Source organism: Salvelinus alpinus, chromosome 5 (genome assembly GCF_045679555.1).
Source record: "Salvelinus alpinus chromosome 5, SLU_Salpinus.1, whole genome shotgun sequence".
In the NCBI taxonomy this organism is placed as follows: domain Eukaryota; kingdom Metazoa; phylum Chordata; class Actinopteri; order Salmoniformes; family Salmonidae; genus Salvelinus; species Salvelinus alpinus.
The window spans coordinates 68,129,496-68,149,453 of record NC_092090.1 but is presented as its reverse complement, the minus strand read 5'-3'; the positions used below and the strand labels follow the sequence as shown (position 1 = coordinate 68,149,453).

The 19,958-nt window shown below is 43.7% G+C and overlaps 1 protein-coding gene across 8 annotated transcripts in view; it reads left to right on the top strand.

The window, feature by feature from the left end:
• Window positions 1-19,958, top strand: part of LOC139576586 (autism susceptibility gene 2 protein-like) — a 381,761-nt gene that overhangs the window by 156,699 nt on the left and 205,104 nt on the right. The window lies entirely within an intron of this gene.

Genomic DNA, 19,958 nt, shown 5'->3' with positions numbered 1-19,958 from the left:
TCTACCTTGGGTAAATGTGGCTGTTTTATTGACATCCATCACATCAGGCCGTGCAAGAAGGCAGCCATTCAGTAGTTCTGCAGTTTAAGTGTTGGAGGAGATGTCTTCCTGCACTGCCTGCCAACTACAAGCCATTTGAATCAGTTGTCAGACAATATGCTTAAAAGCCTTTAAAAAAGTGAGTTACTGCATTGTTACATACCCCCTCCCAACACAATACATTTAATATCATATGTGCCCTTATTCTTTCAGAATACCCATAGCATAGCTGTTCTAATGTAGCCCTATCTTATGAATAGGGGAAATATAACTGCTTTCACATTCAACTCTATACTTTCATTACCTTTGAATTGAAAATGTATTATGCGTTCTTGTGTAAAGTGATAAATCTTGTCAGCCCAGTCCTTTTATACAGCACACTGTCTCACTTAGTGTCACTAGGAGACTATTTTTACCACTTGAAAGCATATTTTGCAGACTACACAAGTCAACAGTATGTGTTTTTTTAAACCTTATGAACCTGTTCACTTATCATTATCTCCAGAAAGCTGATGAGTATTGTTTTAATTATGAGGTTCAGAGTTGATAGAGGCAGTCTTGAGTCTTGTTGTTGTTCTTGTTGTCCTCTACATGAAGGGACAATTTATAGAGAGACATTTTTAGCTCCCGTTACACCACTAGACCTGCCTGTGACTGACATATGGCAATTCCTATCGTAGCTTCAGTGTTATCAAACAAATAAACAACATCTATAAATGGTTTGTCACTGCTAATCAGGGGAAGAGTATCTGCTGAGGTAGCGCTTAAAGAGCCGAACAAAGCTTAAGTTAAAAGACATTGATCTGTGTGGGGTTTTATGGTGCTTCTGCGTGGAAATGGAACATGTCACTTTCCTATTCCCTCACGGCTGCATACTCACACAGAGATGAAAACAAACAAGACCTCCCGGAAGCTGCTGCGGCCCTTTGGCTCGAGCTGTCAGTTTAAGTCTGGTGGAGGCAAGGAAGGATGGAGGAGGCCCCCTCTTCATCTGTTCTTTATGGAGAGAGAGAGGGGGGCGGGGGGGGGGGGGAAGAGAGAGAATATTATTGAGAGTAGGAGTAGGATCGAGAAAGGTTGAGAGAGGAGTAGGAAGTAAAGGAGAGGAGAGAGGGAGGAAAGTAAGAAAAAAACCTAAGAAAGTGCACAGGAAGTCTGACATTGTCAAGCGCCTGCCCTGTCTCCCTATCTGATGGTGTGTTCTGCGCTGCAGTGTGGTGGAGCCCTTTGGGCTGCTTGTGGACAGACTGACAGAGGGTTTGGCACAGGCTTCTGGGGCCATGCAGGAGCCCTTATCAGCAGGTGCTCCGGGCTCTGTGGTAGGGCCTAGGGCCTGTCTGAGAGAGGCAGGGAGGGAGAGATGAAGGCAGCCGGTGTGGGAGGAAGGAGGGAGGTGGGTGGTGGAGGGTTGGAGGGCAGGCAGGCACACAGAGAGGAGGCACAGATAGCTGGGTTATCTGATGGTCAGCCCTGGGCTCTTATCACCATCTCCTGGCCTCGGGGGGGTTGTTATCTGTCACAAGGCACTAAGAGGTAAAATCCCAATCTCTCTTGACTGTTTGTTTTCCGCTTCTATAGGAGATAACACCTCCACTATTTCCCTACCATATGTCTTTGACGCTGCCTGCCAGGCTGCTATAACTAATGCTGCCTGCCAGGCTGCTATATCTGAGAGGCACATTTGAGACGTAAAAGAAGACATGGTTCAGATTTATACTCAGATTTTGAAATTTGAGCTTTTGAAAGACTGAGGCCGTAGCAAATTGTAATGGTTGTTATAAAGAATATATTGTTGGAACAGACTATTTATATGTACATGTTGGCATGGATTATTGGGTAACACTCAAACACTCCTTGCAGCCAAGATTATAATAAATTGTTCCAAGTACATTTTTGCGGTGCTAATTCCAAAAAGAGTCAACGTAAAAATATATCCACAGGGAAAAGCACACGCAGGATATCAACGTTATATCCTTAGTATTTGAATTTATTTAGAGCCAACATATAAACACCCAACTTTGATATCCTGCCTGTGCTTTTCCCTGTGGATATATTTGTATTGGGTAACACCCCTGGATCAATCTATACAGGCGTGCATTCAGTACGTAGGTGTAGATTTGAACATGCAATACGGTAAATTCTCCATCTTCCTTTGGACTGGCGTACACAAGCTGTACACATAGATTTTCTGAGATTTTTGGTTTGTTGATGACTGTACCCACCCCCACCGTCCATATCCATCACTCCTTACACGAATCTGTTGAAAACTTGACTGTTGACAACAGGCGATATGCAGCACAGCCACAGAGCACCGCTATCAGTCTGAGGTAAAATGTGGAATAGTTTGTCAGCTCCTGCTTCCCTCTCCTCTCCTCTGTGTTCTGCTGGCTTCATTATAGTGCCACCCATGTTGGGAAGACAATATCTGGCCCATTTCCTCAACTGTTCGCTCCCTGCTTGTTTTTTTACAGGGGAGAGGAGAAGAAGATGGGCCCTGGCCTAGGTTTGTCTGGGGATTTATCTTTCTCTCTGGGGCCCTCGATAAAAACCTCCAGTCCTCTTCTGTGCCTCGCTCGGCGAGATAGGCTTTAAGAGACGGAGGAAAATGTCAAAATATCTTGGTGCGTCTATCTGCTCTTCCGATCTTCTCCGCAGGCTTGAAACGGAGCCGAGGAGGGAGACAGTTCACGGGGGGAAAAGTAGCTCCTTTTCCTTTTCTCCAGATGAAGCGATTGAGCTTCCCCCAGCCTAGCCCACTGAACCACTGAAGGCCCAGTTTTTATTCTCTTCACATTGAGAGTAGATAGACTGTGCTCTGAGGTGTGGTTGGAGTTCTGGTAGGTTTTGCGGTTTATGGTCTATCAGTTGCATTTACACTTTTCTTGTTGGAGGTTACAACCTTAGCTGGTCTGTCTAGATTGAGCTGGAGTGCTGGCAGCTTTCAGACACCCGTTTCATATTACCCTGCTCTGGCTTATTTAATCGTATTTTACGCTAGTTTTGTCCACACTCAAACACAGCATTCGCAAAGTCATCTGTGCGTTTCTTAAACAGCTTCGTTTAATTGATTTGGCATTCATGACCTATGCTTTGTTCCAAATAAATGTCCTTGTCTCAATGATGAGGTAAAAAAATAAAAGAAAGTTCTTTGTCAAATACAAGGATTATGTCACTTAATTATAATCGGCACTATTAAAAAGCTTCGCGCTTTATTTAACAAAACGACACAGATTAAATAAACCGATTGTTATAAAAGCCAAGGAGGGAAATCGTGGGAAAGGATACATCATATTTCATGTGATTTTACTATAAAACAATAAATAAAATAATATCTCGCTCAGTGAACATAACGTCACACATTACCCACCGATACAGTACATAACCCTATGAGCTGTCTTATAGAGAAAGGCCCTTTCCTTTCCCCTACAATAAAACTCTCTCTCTCCCTCTCTCTTTTTCCCCCTGTCTCACCTTTAAATTCCCACATCCCAGACCCCTGACTGTTCGGCCGTAGTTTCCATCATCTTGCAGGTGTCTAGCTACATACCAGCGGCCACTGCCCGTGGTGAAAATTAGTAAAAGAAACGAATAGCCCAGCAGGACAGGGTTGGAGCCCTGACATTGTCCTCCCCTCTGGTGGAGCGTTATCTGTCAGGGGCGCTTCATGAGGGCTGTCTGGGTTGAAAACCCTATTTGTTTATCCCTGTGTGTGGGCCAGCTTCAGAGCAGGGGCCTGCTGCTCCCCTCTCTCCGGGGAGCCCGGCTGTTGCCGCTAGCAACAGATAAAAATGGCTGTTAACCACAGCAGGGCCCACAACACATCAATCATGTGCTCCAGAGAAAGGCTTTAGGCTTCTGGAGGCCCGCAACTCTGAATGGCGGGGACTGACAATCCCCTTTCCAGTGACTGCACAGCCCCTATGGTGGTGGAATGGAGGGGTGGACGGGGGCTCCCAATCATTCAGTGAGAGGAAACTTAATTTTCACCCGTGGACAGCTTCAGCTCCGTTTTGTCCTAATGGAGATGCCATTTAAAATCCGCCAACACAAAAGGTACTCTGGGAGAGGTCATTTGAATAAAAAGGCGACATGGTGAATTAGTGTAGGCCTGGCCTCAGAAACCGTCGGCATAGTTCACTTGTTCTAAATGAACTCTTAATTGCTTTTGCCCACTTGCCTTTGCTCTTAAGGCTTTACTTAAGAGTTGGGGAGTTCGGCATCACTGCATACCTGCATATGCCTTTTAGAATGAAATTGAGATCAGTGATTGAAAAACAACTTAGAACTAGCTTAGAGGGCTGTGAAGTGATTTTGGCCCTGTGGTATTTTTCACTAGAGGTGATTTTAATGGTTCATTTCAGCCCTTTCTTTCTCAATCCAAGTAGAAATATAGTAATGGCATTGGTGGTCAGAGAATGTCCAAGGCTCTAAGTAAATCGAATAGATTCAAAAAATAATTTCTGTGTTCTCATCAACCGTGTTAGTTATTTGACATTGAAACACAGGCAGAAGCCGTAGGCATAATGCAAATAAGTATTTGTTTTTCCAATACAGCCCCCACTCTCTCTTGGTCATCAGTCTTGATTTGTCATAGTCGATGCCCCCCAACTCACATTGGCCCCACTAAGAAAAAGGTGTTGTCCGTAATGTACAGTAACTAAGTAACGATGCTGTCAGGATTTGTATACCGCTGGCTCTCCACATTAACTTATATGGCCACTCTAGACAAATAAAGTGATAATTCCACTCTATCATATGTTACATACACCACAATCAAGGCCCAATTACATGCTACTTTCATTTATAAAAGCTCTGAACGCAGACTTGAATGCTTTAATGAGCGCTGTAATGAACGCTCAGGGTGTTTGGCAATTCTCCTAGATGTTACTGTGGCTTTTATGGCCCATTATAACATACAATTTGCATCAGCAAATTACAATGCTCGATATCATTATCCAACCGAAGACCTGATCATAAATTAAACCTCCAATTACAAACCTCTATCTGCCTGGGGAGTGATTCTTTGGCTGCATTCTCACCGGGGGAGAAATGAAGGAGAGAGAGGCGGAGAGAGAAAGAGAGAGTGGGAGAGAATAGCCTCCAATGTGTTGTGAATAACTTACTTCGTCAGTCAGAGGCATTCATTCCCATAATCGTCCCTGGCTCTTTCTCTCTGCCTCCTCGCCTCCCAGCTCAAAGCTCAGAGGCCACATTAAAAGCTCATTAGTGCCCAAGTGGTGGCCATCTTGGTCGAGAGATTGTGATGCAAACTCTTCTAACCCCCAGAAAAATCATAATTGGCTATAGGTGGGTGATGACGTGGCAAGTGGCAGCGTGATAGGCACAGCTTGTCCGATGAATTAATCATCAAATGTAGGATTAGCTGACTAACTGCGAAACAAACATCCTAGAAAACCTTGAACTATTTATTGATCAGCATTTCGATATGCTTGAAAAATAATCAGATATATCTAAGTGAACAAGAGAAGACCTCTCCTCGGGCTCTGTGAGCAAAACTGAAGGGAAGCCCCCGTCTAAATTTCCAAATGTAACATTGGAGAAGGATTTGTTTTATAACTATGTCTCTAGAAGATAAAGCATTGCTTACACGCATGAGTGAGCAGTTAAAAAATCTGCATCTATTGCCTGGGCTACTGGGGGAGGTTGAGGCCTTAAAAACAGGAATGAATTACAGTAGTAAAATGATGAATGATGAAAATAAGATGTTGAAAACTACCGTGGACTCCCTAAAAGACACTACGGAGAGGTTATGGTATGATAATAAAACTGTGAAAGCAGAATTTCTTGATCTAAAGTATAGAAGAATGAAGAATAATATTGTCATAATGGGAATAAAGGAGCATGAAAATGAAAACTGTCAGTCAGTGGATGAAAAAGTCACGATTTTCATGAAACGTAATCTCTAGATGCCGAACGAACAGGTAGATGCAATTGATTTTCAAAGGGCTCACCGTTTTGGTGGCAGAGGAGAGGGAAGGCCCCGTCCGATAGTAAATCAAATCAAATCAAATTGTATTTGTCACATACACATGCGAGTGTTAATGCGAGTGTAGCGAAATGCTTGTGCTTCTAGTTCCGACAATGCAGTAATAACCAACAAGTAATCTAACCTAACAATTCCACAACTACTACCTTATACACACAAGTGTAGCTAGGCTAACTCACTACCTAGTAGCTAGGCTAACTCACTACAAAATGAAGATTGCCTTGCTACAACAGGGTAGGGACCTGAAGAACACCCCATTCTCTATTAATGAACAATTTCCCCATGAAATAGTGGAGAGACGACGTGCCCTGTACCCCACCTTCAAAAGGCTCCGAGATTCTCAAGATGCGCTGGTCTGATGAAACCAAGATTGAACTCTTTGGCCTGAATGCCAAGCATCACGTCTGGAGGAAACCTGGCACCATCCCTACAATGAAGCATGGTGGTGGCAGCATCATGCTGTGGGGATGTTTTTCAGCGGCAGGGACTGGGAGACTTGTCAGGATTGCGGCAAATATTAACAGAGTAAAGTACAGAGAGATCCTTGATTGAAACCTGCTCCAGAGTGCTCAGGACCTCAGACTGGGATGAAGGTTCACCTTCCAACAGGACAACGACCCTAAGCACACAGCCAAGACAACGCAGGAGGGGCTTCGGGACAAGTCTCTGAATGTCCTTGAGTGGCCTAGCCAGAGCCCAGACTTGAACCCGATCTAACATCTCTGGAGAGACCTGAAAATAGCTGTGCAGCGACGCTCCCCATCCAACCTGACAGAGCTTGAGAGGTTCTGCAGAGAAGAATAGGAGAAACTCCCCAAATACAGGTTTGTCAAGCATACCCAAGAATAATCAATGCTGTAATCGCTGCCAAAGGTGCTTCAACAAAGTACTGAGTAAAGGGTCTGAATACTTATGGAAATGTAATATTTTTTTATTTGAAAAAATTGAAAAATTTGAAGAGTGCAGTAAAATAGGAAATCCAAGGTTGTTTTTGAGTTTCAAATTAAATGGCCTAATTTTTGGTGGATGTACAGCAAATCGGAACAAATAGAATTTAAGATAAAACAAAATAAATATGAAGAGATCTAATGTAGGCCTAGGATAGAAACCTGTCTAGGTTCTTTACTGGAGTAGGCCTACACGATCCTATAATAATTGTTGTCATTATCTTTTAACATTTAAAAAATAGATCTCAATCTTGAGAATGTGTTGTTCTGATACACACCAGCAAATGGATTGGGTATTGTCAACAGTGTTGTTGTCTCTATTAGTGTGCGGCTGGCTGTTTAACACTGATTAAAGATAATGGTAGATTCAACATAATAACTGGTTTATGGAAGCACTTCTCTAAGCGAGATGTATATTATATTTTTTAAACAAGATGTATACACTACCTTTTTATCTTTCGTTCGTAATGTTATGAGCCTATGTGTAACACAGCCGAGGTGAATTTTGGGTTGTGTGTGTGGGGGGGGGAGGGTGGTTTTACAGGTTTATTCGCCCTAGATTGTCGTACTGCATGTGCTTCGTTGCTATCTTGCCATGGCTGTGTCAGGGTAGATTGTAAGTTCAACTACCCCTTCATGGGTAGTGTGAAACCTTTCATGAGTCGTGTGAATCCATTCATGGGTCGTGTGAAACCATTCATGGGTTGTGTGAAACCTTTCATGGGTCGTGTGAATCCATTCATGGGTCGTGTGAAACCTTTCACGGGTCGTGTGAATCCATTCATGGGTCGTGTGAAACCTTTCACGGGTCGTGTGAATCCATTCATGGGTCGTGTGAAACCTTTCACGGGGCGTGTGAATCCATTCATGGGTCGTGTGAAACCTTTCACGGGTCGTGTGAATCCATTCATGGGTAGTGTGATGCATAAGACACATATTAACTGGCGGTTATTAGCAGCTGTTAAAATGTTCCTTTTTCTTTCTTCCTTTTTGCCGGAATTGAACAGGATATAATAAGGACTACATATGTCTCTCTGCCAATAGGCAGCGTGCATGTAATTGACATTAAGAACTGGTCTTGCAATATTTTTTTTTATTATTTTTTTTTTTTTTTTTTTTTAAATTGTATCCCCTTTTCTCCCCAATTTTTCGTGGTATCCAATCGCTAGTAATTACTATCTTGTCTCATCGCTACAACTCCCGTACGGGCTCGGGAGAGACGAAGGTCGAAAGTCATGCGTCCTCCGAAGCACAACCCAACCTAGCCGCACTGCTTCTTAACACAGCGCGCCTCCAACCCGGAAGCCAGCCGCACCAATGTGTCGGAGGAAACACCGTGCACCCGCCCCCTCGGTTAGCGCGCACTGCGCCCGGCCCGCCACAGGAGTCGCTGGAGCGCGATGAGACAAGGATATCCCTACCGGCCAAACCCTCCCTAACCCGGACGACGCTAAGCCAATTGTGCGTCGCCCCACGGACCTCCCGGTCGCGGCCGGCTGCGACAGAGCCTGGGCGCGAACCCAGACTCTGGTGGCGCAGCATAGCACTGCGATGCAGTGCTCTAGACCACTGCGCCACCCGGGAGGCCACTGGTCTTGCAATATTATGTATGACCTTCTCTCTCTCTCTCTCCATTTTTAAAATATTTTTTTCCGACCAATCGGATTCAATGAACTGAGCAGGCTGGGCTGACGTGCTTATAGCCTTTTCTTGGATTTTCTTAACATGTGCATGAATCTATAATATTGTGCTGTTATTATTTCTATTATTATTAATATTTCATGTTTCTGTTTTCCATATTATTTGGCTAGTTTTCTCTTAAGAAGCATCCTCATAGGCATATGGGGCTTTGAATGTGTGAGTAAAGGGTGGCAGTGTTGAATTAGGTTATCGTGGGACTGCCCGTATTTCCCTCTGGCCTGCGCCAATTGCCGGCCAAAGGTTTGCTTAGGACGCAAAGTTGCGTCAGGAGTTAGGTAGGAGGTCTGATGATCTTAAGGACAACAGACCTCCTAGATAGGGGGGAAGGTTTTAGTGTGTGGAATTGGAGAGGACAATTGGAGCTTTACACAGTTGCAGCTACAGTATGCTTAACAGTGCAAATAGTATGGTACAGCTACAGTACTCATTCCGGGGTTTTTCTTTATTTTTACTATTTTCTACATTGTAGAATAATAGTGAAGACATCAAAATTATGAAAGAACACATATGGAATCATATAGTAACCAAAAAAGTGTTTAACAAATCAAAATATATTTTATATTTGAGATCCTTCTAAGAAGCCAACCTTTGCCTTGATGACAGCTTTGAATCTGATCTCCATCAATTAGGACTGGACATTGATTCATCAAATCTAAAATGTTTGAACATTTTTGCTCAATCTTGCATGCTTTCTCAAACAGCTGTAACTGTATATGCATTCGTAAATCAGTCCTTTGTTGAGCTGGGCTCGGGGATGTAACAACCGTTGAGCATCTGAGCTTATGGTTGATTGTGCGGAAAAGAGGTTGAGTGTGTTATTGTATCCCATGTATCTGTTGCAAGGGGGAGTTAGGGACAATATAGGATGAATCACAATAATTGTTTGGCAAAATAATAATTGCTTGACAAAAATGTCATGTAATGCAATGGCAACCCTGGTAATAGGTAACAATCCTTTGCATGAACTGCCGACGTTATAACGCATATTGATTGTTAGTGATGGAAATTAAGATACGCAAGATTTTTGAATAAATACAGTTCCAGTCAAAAGTTTGGACACACCTATTCATTCCATGGTTTATCTTTATTTGTACTATTTTCTACATTGCAGCAATTCGACCATGAAGGCCTGATTCACACAGTCTCCACTGAACAGTTGATGTTGAGATGTGTCTGTTCCTTTAACTCTGTGATTCACTTATTTGGGCTGCAATATCTGAGGTGCAGTTAACTCTATTGAACGTATCCTCTGCAGCAGAGGTTACTCTGGTTCTTCCTTTCCTGTGGCGGTCCTCATGAGAACCAGTTTCATCATAGCGCTTGTTGGTTTTTGCGACTGCACTTGAAGAAACATTCAAAGTTCTTGACATTTTCCGAATTGACTGACCTTCATGTCTTAAAGTAATAATGGATTGCCATTTCTCTTTGCTTGTTTGAGTTGTTCTTGCCATAATATGGACTTGGTCTTTTACCAAATAGTGCTATCTTCTGTATACCACCCCTACCTTGTCACAACACAACTGATTGGCTCAAACGCATTAAGAAGGAAAGAAATTCCACAAATTAACTTTTAAGAAGGCACACCTGTTAATTGAAATGCATTCCAGGTGACAACCTCATGAAGCTGGTTGAGAGAATGCCAAGAGTATGCAAAGCTGTCATCAAGGCAAAGGGTGGCTACTCTGAAGAATCTCAAATATAAAATATATTTGTTTAACACATTTTGGGCTTACTACATGATTCCATATGTGTTATTTCATAGTTTTGATGTATTCACTCTTATTCTACAATGTAGAAAATAGTACAAATATAGAAAAACCCTTGAATGAGTAAGTGTGTCCAAACTTTTGACTGGTACTGAATATACACAGTGTATATATCTGTCTCTCTCTCCATTTCACTCTCTCTCTCCCTCTATCTCCCTCTAGCCTTTAACCTGATTATTCACTGAAGGGAACATAATAAATAATTGGGATTTATTATGCCGCTGCATCTTATTAATTCAGCGCCACGAGTGTAATATTAGTCTGTGGTGTTTCAAGGTACAGATACACTGACAGACACATCACAGCAGCCTTATGTCATGTCCGTCCCCTCCAGGTATTCACTGGAAGCCATTTTAGATCTGGTAAAAATAATACATCTTTGTGATTTTGAGGCCCTCTTTCATGAGACAGCACAACTTACCTTGAATGTACATTGTTCCATCCTTCATTCCCACATGTGAAGACATCTTACTGCGCCGCTGTGCCTAGCTATTGAAATCCTCTCTCCGCCTCATCTCTCTCCCGAGCGCCATAACGATTGTTTCGGGAAACAAACAGTAAAAATACCTGTGATGGCTTCTGTTCTCTGTAATCTGCGACCTGTGGCCAAATCTTACCGAGAGAGGAAGAACAAAAGGCGCTATGCAACAGATAGCTGCAGGCTTGGAGCAGAGCGGAGCTGAGAGCAGACCTCTCCTGTGAAACAAAAGGCCCGCGGGCCTCACCGAACCCCGAGAGCACCCACCACCGCGTTAACAAAGCCTGAAATTACGGAGAGCCTGGGGCTGGCACTGCTAAAATGTTTATTTTATGGCCCTGGTGGATTCCAGCATTGGGATTTCAGGGGCGGAAAAATGAACGCTGCCTGCCTGCCTTTTGCAGTCTCTGATTTTAATACAGCGTTTTTCTCATCCCCCTTCCTCACCTTGCTCAGTGCGACTTTCACACACTTGCTTAGCTAATTTTAAAGGCACTAAAACCCTGGCCTTTTAAGGGTGTTCATGATGGTAAACAATGAATAACTTTAAGGCCTAAAATCTTAACGCCTTTAGATGTAATGCAGGCTGTAACTTTTGTTGCCGTGCCACAGTTCAGTGGTTTGTGGCGAGGCCTTATTTAAGGTTACAAAATAAGCACACAATGATAGTACTACATTCCATACACATAAACACCCCATTGGAATTATCTGGCTGCTTTCCCCCCTCCAGATACTCATCAGTGCCAATAATTTCCCCTCACATAAGTGTGTGGTTCGCAAAACCATACAAAAAGTTGGTAAATAGGTCATGTTCTGCCATTTGTCTTCGAATCACTCAACGAAACCACAATTTCTTCCATCTGAGCCCCTGAGCCTTACTTCTGGGACTCCCAGCGCCAACACACTCGCTCATTTGATTTTCTGTCATGTTTTTTCTTCTTTCCCTTACCCCATGTATGACAGTCGACGTAAAACAACCACCCACACCCCCTCTCTCCCTCCCTCCAGAATGTGTCTGGCGGAGCAGCAGGTAAAGTGACAGATTACAGGAGGAGCGGTATAATTATACTTCCAGCTGATCCTGCTCTGTTTATGAGGAAAACAACTGTTAATGACAGTGTTGTGCTGTCCCCTGAGGCCAAGTCCTGTAGAGTACAGTAGTCTGGGGAGGAGCTGGAGGAGCCTGGCTCGCTTTCTTCATCAGCTTCTACTTCTTTTTTTAATCTCTTTCCCTCTCTCTCGTTTCTATTCTTGAAAAAAATATATAAAAAGAGCACAGAGAAAGAGCTTGCGGTTTTATGGCTCTCTCACCTCGTTCCACTGTGGTTTGGCCTGGGGCTAACAGATGCGACAAGCAGAGCAGGTACAACCCAGATTTCCTGTCATGTGTGCGTGTGAGGTGTATGGGCGCTCACAGGTGCTGCACGAGGCAAACAACAGTGGGCCTTCGAAAGTTCACCTTGGTGGTGTGCAGTATGCACATGCAGGCTTGCTCGTGGTAAAGGGGCCCTGACTTGCCACCGCCTCCCCCACCACTCCCCCACACGGTGAGAGGCTCTGACCAGCCAAGCCATGGCATCTTACCCCCAGGCCCTGCATGATGTATCCCCCTATGTGCTTTCACACACGCTGGCCAGATCTGATCTCCATGATAGGAGAGGAGTTTGTTTTTAGATAAAGGAGCTTAAACATAATCACAGGGTTTCCATGTAGTGTTGAACCAGTGGCATTGTCCCTCTGGCAGATGCCTGATCTCACAGTGTAAAGAGGCTGGATGGCTTGCTTTCAGCAGCCTCACTAGTCACTGTGTCATTATTGGTGTTATTTGACTATATGGAAATCGCCAGTCAGTCAGTGTAAAGATAATGTCTGTGTCTCTGAGTAAACCAGACAGACCAGGAAGAGACATGATTTGTCTTTGTCTCCTCAAAGGCCCCATGCACCTGTTGATATGAAAGCCACCTGTTTCACTATCTCTCATCTGACCAAGATGTGCCTTTGCTTTGTCTTTGAAGCCTTGATGAAATAGAAATAGAGATCCTACTTTCTGATACAGTCACATACTTCCCGATAATGTGAGAAATAGTGTTTTGCATTTCTTGAGTGTTTGAATATCAATTATTCATCAGCCTCGCCCACAACGGTCTTCCATGTACAGTGCCTTAAGAAAGTATTCACACCCCTTGACTTTTTCCACATTTTGAGACGTTGTGCCACTGGCCTACACACAATACCCCATAATGTCTAAGTGGAATTATGTTTTCAGAAATGTTTCCAAATTAATAAAACATTTAAAGCTGAAATGTCTTGAGTCAATAAGTATTCAACCCCTTTGTTATGGCCCAACCCCTTTGTTAAACCAGTTACAGAGTTTAGTGGCTGTGATAGGATGAAACTGAGGATGGATCAACCACATTGTAGTTACTCCACAATACTAACCTAAATGACAGTGAAAAGAAGGAAGCTTGTACATAATCAAAAATATAGATATAGCAAAACATGCATCCTGTTTGCAATAAGGCACTACTACTAATAACTGCAAAAATGTGGAAAATAAATTAACTTCATGTCCTGAATACAAAGTGTTATGTTTGGGGCAAATCCAACACAACATATCACTGAATACCACTCTTCATATTTTCAAGCATAGTGGTGGCTGCATCATGTTATGGGTATGCTTGTCAAGGAATAGTTTTTTTGGGGGGGATAAAAGGAAACAAGAATAGAGCTAAGCACAGGCAAAATCCTAGACGAAAACCTGGTTCAGTCTGCTTTCCATCAGACTGGGAGACAAATTCACCTTTCAGCAGGACAATAACCTATAACACAAGGCCAAATATACACAGGAGTTGCTGAGTGGCCTAGTTCTATTTTTTACTTAGATTGGCTTGAAAATCTATGGCAACACTTGAAAATGGCTGTCTGGCAATGATCAACAACCAACACAGAGATTGAAGAATTTAAAAAATAACAATGTGCAAATATTGTATAATCCAGGTGCACAAAGCTCTTAGAGACTTACCCCGAAAGACTCACAGCTGTAATCGCTGCAAAGGTGATCCTAACATGTATTGACCCGGGTGTGTGAATATTTATGTAAATTAGATATTTATGTATTTAAGGTTCAATACATTTCCCAACATTTCTAAAAACATGTTTTCACTTTGTCATTGTGGGGTATTGTGTTCAGATCGGTGAGAAAAACTATAATATTTAATCAATTTTAAATTCAGGCTGTAACACAATGAAATGTGGAATAAGTCATCCCATTCCCAACATTACAAAGATTAGTCATGTGAATCTATCCCACTCAGGTAGGCCTATCCCCTCTAGGAACCTAGCCCATTCCTAGAGAGGTCTATCTCCACTAGGAACCTAGTCCACTCCTAGGTAGGCCTATCCCCTCTAGAAACCTAGCCCATTCCTAGAGAGGTCTATCTCCACTAGGAACCTAGTCCACTCCTAGGTAGGCCTATCCCCTCTAGGAACCTAGCCCATTCCTAGAGAGGTCTATCTCCACTAGGAACCTAGTCCACTCCTAGGTAGGCCTATCCCCTCTAGGAACCTAGCCCATTCCTAGAGAGGTCTATCTCCACTAGGAACCTAGTCCACTCCTAGGTAGGCCTATCCCCTCTAGGAACCTAGCCCATTCCTAGAGAGGTCTATCCCCACTTGGAACCAGCTCACTCCTAGGTAGGCCTATCTCCACTAGGAACCTAGCCCACTCCTAGGTAGGCCTATCCCCAATGGAAACCAGGTCCACTCCTAGGTAGGCCTATCTCCACTAGGAACCTAGCCCACTCCTAGGTAGGCCTATCCCCAATGGAAACCAGGTCCACTCCTAGGTAGGCCTATCCCCAATGGAAACCAGGTCCACTCCTAGGTAGGCCTATCCCCAATGGAAACCAGGTCCACTCCTAGGTAGGCCTATCCCACAGAATCACATTGTCCCCAGACCTCCTGCATGACCCCCCAACCAACCAGAATCACATTAAAGATTCATGTCCACAGAGATGGTGCCCGTGATGGTGACCTCCTCCTGTTGTCCACTGACGCTGGTCAGACCGCTACAGTGTGGAGCAGATCAGGACGTGGAAGATTAAGCGGGCCCTGCTGTCTCAGTGGGATTCCTGTCTCCCTGTGCCCAGACGAGAGAAGGCCAATCTGGTACCTAGCCTCCTGCTTTCTCTCTCTCTCCCTCCTTTCCTCCCACCATCCCTGCCTTCCCCGCAGAGCGTCGAGCCATGGCAGCGGGTCGTCCTGGCCAGGCCCGGCTTCATTACACCTGCCAGATGGGCCGAGAATTAGATCTCTACTCCCACGTTGGGAGGGAGGGAGGGAGGGAGGTGGTGGTGGATTAGAGGGGGAAAAATAATGGTTTTTGTTTTCATTTACATTGCAAGTTATTACATTTTAATGTAACACCTCTTGGGACCCGGGAGTATTAAATGACTGTTCTTGAATAATCGACACTAACTGCAAGCAAATGCTGGGGAGAAATGAAATTAGCGAGCACAGCAATTTGGCAAAGTGATTATGGTCTCCTCTGAGGCAGTTCCTGATGATTTAAGAATGCTAACATTTAAACAAGTCAGATCTCATTACTCCTCAAAGTTAAATTGAGCTGCGTCTGAGAGAAGGGAAGGGTAGGCAGCCGTTGCTAGATTGGAAATAAGGTTTCTCTTATTTTTACATTTTTTTTCATGTTTCGTGTTCCTATCTCTTGCTTTGACAGTGGCTTGTTTGAAAATGGCGAGTGCTCAGGGCAGGAATCAGCGAGACCCCGATGACACTTTGGAGCCAGTTTTTAATTGGATCAGGGATATTCCATTTCTGAGCTGTAATGTCTCCACTGTGCCAAATAACATCACATAGCTACGAGCAATAACAAGATGGCTTTTAAACTGCAGTTCATTTTGCAGCAGGCCTGTGTTCTTCAGATGCAGCATCGCTTTTCCAAAACAGATACAGACCATTGAAAAGAACAAGACAACATACTGAAGTACAATTGTCTTGTATTTTCAGACATTTTAAATTGCGCCATTAATGCACTTTTATACTGTATTTTTCCATACTTTCACATTGGTAGTGGGAAAAGAAAACAATTTTTAAAGCAATTTCAGTTCCATCGTCTTTTGTCCGGCATGTACCTCATTCAGCCATTCATTCACATCTGTTTTTCCACACAACAACCTTGATCCAATTAGCTGACAGGGACAATGGCGTACTTTTCCTTCTGTGAGCCAAACAAATGTGAATGGTTATAACAATACGGAAGCTCTTTTTCCATTACCGGCCGTCAGATCCTTTTAAACGTGTTTACCCGCCATTTATTTGTCACCCTGTTCTTTTCTATCCAACGGGGCTCAGCTGGGAAAGTGAAAGGGGATAACGATAATGATACGAGGGGGAGCAGAGAGCAGTGCAGAGGACGCAGATCCACTTTACTGTCACGTTAGAGCTGTGATAAATTCTCCTGCTGCACTGCACCACCAGAGAGGAGAGAGAAGTCGGGACGGAGACAGATGGGATCGACTTTTATCTCTCCTGCTTCTGAAGAAATCAGAACATTGGTTGCCACTGATGAGATTTATTTAAAGTAAGGCGGAAGCAGGAGCAGCAAAGCTACTTTGGGGAATATGCTGTATTAGTTTGTATTCCCCATCTGCAAAAAGGAAAACATTGCAAGTCAAATGTAATCATCATAACATTGGGTTATGCACTGTTCCGAATATAATATTAGGTTCGCTGTCGTCTGGCATTCCTTATTTTCCCTGTAATTTGCATTTCGCAAAGCGACGAAGAACATGGTTATTAATAAGATCAAATCACTAACTCTGTCTTTGCTTTTTTAAACCACTGCGTTATCTCTCAATACATCTAAGATGGGTGTCAAACTCATTCCATGGAGGGCCGAATATCTGCAGGCTTTGTTTTTTCCTTTTCCATTAAAGCCCCAGACAACCAGGTGAGGGGAGTTCCTTGCTAATTAGTGACCTTAATTCGTCAATCAAGTACAAGGGTGGAGCGGAAACCCGCAGACACTCGGCCCTCCGTGGAATTAGTTTGACACGTGAACAGCAAAAACGGGTTGGATCAACGTTGTTTCCACGTCATTTCAACCCCAAAAATGAAATGTGATGATGTTGAGTCAACGTGGAAAACTGATTGGTTTTGCAAAAAGTCATCAACGTCAGGGAATTTACTCTTTTTCCCCCCAGAACTTTTAACCTAAATCCAAAGTACAGGGTGACATTTTTGGTTGATTTCACATTGAATTCATGTTAGTTGACAACTCAACCAAATGTAAATGAAAACTCTGTAACCAGTGGGAATACATGATCTAATCTTCATTATCAATGGATGGAAGCATACACCACTGTTCTTGTTGTCAGCAATGTGTGATTTTTTGTTGTTGTGGTTGTCAGTTATGCATATGTAGCCTAACATCTGTGTACGCCTCGTGAGGCTTTCTTGTGGCCAATGGGATTCGCGTTATGAGGAACATAGCTGACTACAACCATAGCAGGGTTATCCCCAGGAAGAAGCAACAAGCCTTTAAATTGTAACCAGGAATTTCCACATGAAACATTCATGCTTAAGTATGATTAAGAAAAGATTAAGGAAGGGTTGTTTGCTTCTTAAAGGCCCTGTGACAGTTTGGAAAGGGATCGAGTAGAGCTTTCACGGCTGTGGTTTTCCTAATCCCAAGCCAAGATTTCTCACCCACCTTTACCTGGAAACGCTTTACATCAAATTTTCACATGGGCTTTTGAGTCCAGCACAAGCGCCTCAAGGTTCCTACCTACCAGTGAATTCACCAAACGGTAAACCAACAGAATCATTCATGTCGAGTATCTTCTAAAGCTGTTGGCGCAATGTGGAGAGAAGAAATTGTCAAATGATATGTTGCATGTATACCTTGGCTTGAGCAACTCTATGTAAAGCAATAGCCTACACATTTCAGATTCTAGGGACCTCAGATGGAACATCGGTCCATGCCTCCAGCCAGTGATTCAGATTTGTTTATTGCCACACAACTAATGGATATGAATCCATTGATGAATTCATTGTATTATTATGTATATGAGGTGGGCTCCTCCTATCTGGCAGGTAGATGCTGTGATCCGCAGATAGATCCATACTTAATGATAGAAGATGGGTTTAGACGGAGGTACTTATTTGACAATTATTGAACTGCCACCTTGATTAATGGCAATAGCGATAGCGCCAGGCCTCAACGCCCCAACCTGCCGCCCTAGCGTGTTTCATTTCTGATCTGATCCCACCTATTTACTGTTATCTGGCCTGGCTGGCTCAAGCCTCCGAGTCGACCTGTCAGCCGAGTGGCAGTTTAAAAAGAAATATCAAATTGAATTAAAATTGCTTGCTCACCCAAAACAGAGGCCTGCATGCCTTAAAGATCACACATCTGTTCCTCTAAATCATTGTTGCATAGTCAATCCCTCTCCTCTCCGGTGGGCGGGCGTGAGCGAGGGCTAATGTGAATTATTCATTCCAACGGGGCCACCGCACTCTTCATCATGTTAAAGTGCCCATGACATGACTGATGGAGCAGCCGTCCCAGTGCAGCCAGCTATATGCTAATGCTTCTGGGAGGAGGAGGAGGAGAGGATCCTGGCTGGGCTACAACTGGGCTGCCTGGCTGGATGGCACTGTATGGGAAGGAGAGAGAAGAAGTAAGGGAAGGACACGCCTGGCGTCGAGCATTTGATTTGGACAGGGGCTTAGGGTACTGAACTGCACTCAGTGGTCACCTGAGGCTAAGCTTTCTCCATCTTCTTCTCCTCTCTCTTTCTTTACCTCTCTGTCTCTTTTATCTCTATGTCATAATCACACACCAACTCTCACAAGCACATTTCACGCCGCTCTCAAGCTATAACTCACCTGAGTTACCACCAAGCAGCCAAAGTACTTCAGATAGATACCATGTTAACTTCTAGCTCCACAAATTCTCCCTCCTATATTCTCCCAAGCCCCTTAATCCTAGAGAGCGGTTTCAGAGCTTCTCCTCGAGGTCTCCAGTGGATAGAGTGTGTTTGCAGCAGTTAACAGGACCTCTGCAATTTATCCTACACGATATGTTTGGCTGAGGTAAAAGTCAGCCATCGGCTGAAACCAAAAATGAAACCAAAATGTGTCTCTCTCTTACCTCTGTGAGGGATTGTGTAATGGAATGGCACAGGGGATTTACTGTGAGCCGCTATGGGAGCTTTAATGGCTCACAGAATTGTACTCCTGAAATTCGATAAGTGAGCTCAATTGTAAGCACAAATAATTAACTTTGATCTTGATATTGCATGTACTGCATTGATTTATCCGGAGAAGAATGGAGGTTGTGCTGAATGGCAATGTTACTGCTACATAATGGCTGTCTTGCAGGGAGATTCCATCTCTCATCCTCAGTTTTGTCATTCAGTTGTTTTGTATTCATGGCTCAGAATGCTCTGATTGATAGGGATTTCTAAGGCTGGACTATCACATCTTGCATCTTTTTTTATCTGCTGTACAGATGCATGCAAAACAGACAGAGCCTCTCCCAATTGTTATTTTCTATGCTGTAAATCGATCTTGCAATCAGCAAGTACAATCTTGTGAAGGTGAAATACAACGCAAACAACCAAAGAGTCAGAAGGGAGGGAGAGAGGAGGGGGGGAAGGAAGAGGAGGGAGAAAACTATTTCCACTGCCGTTTGCATTTAACAGCTTCGGAGATGTGCTTTGTATAGTTTCTCACCTTTTCAGAAACCGCCTCGCGTCTATAAAGGTCCTCAACTGATACTTTGGTTCCCACAGACTCTGCCTTCTGAAATTTCACAATTGATAGCGGTTACGAACAGAGAAGAGCCTGATAAAATCTCACACGATTAGAGAAAAAAAAACATGCAGTGTGAAACGGTGAGCGAGAAAGCAGAACAGAATCTGCACTCATCCGGCCTCTGAGGTTGGTGTCTGGGTTTCGATTGACACATCTCTATTTTGGCCTGCCCTGTGTGTGTG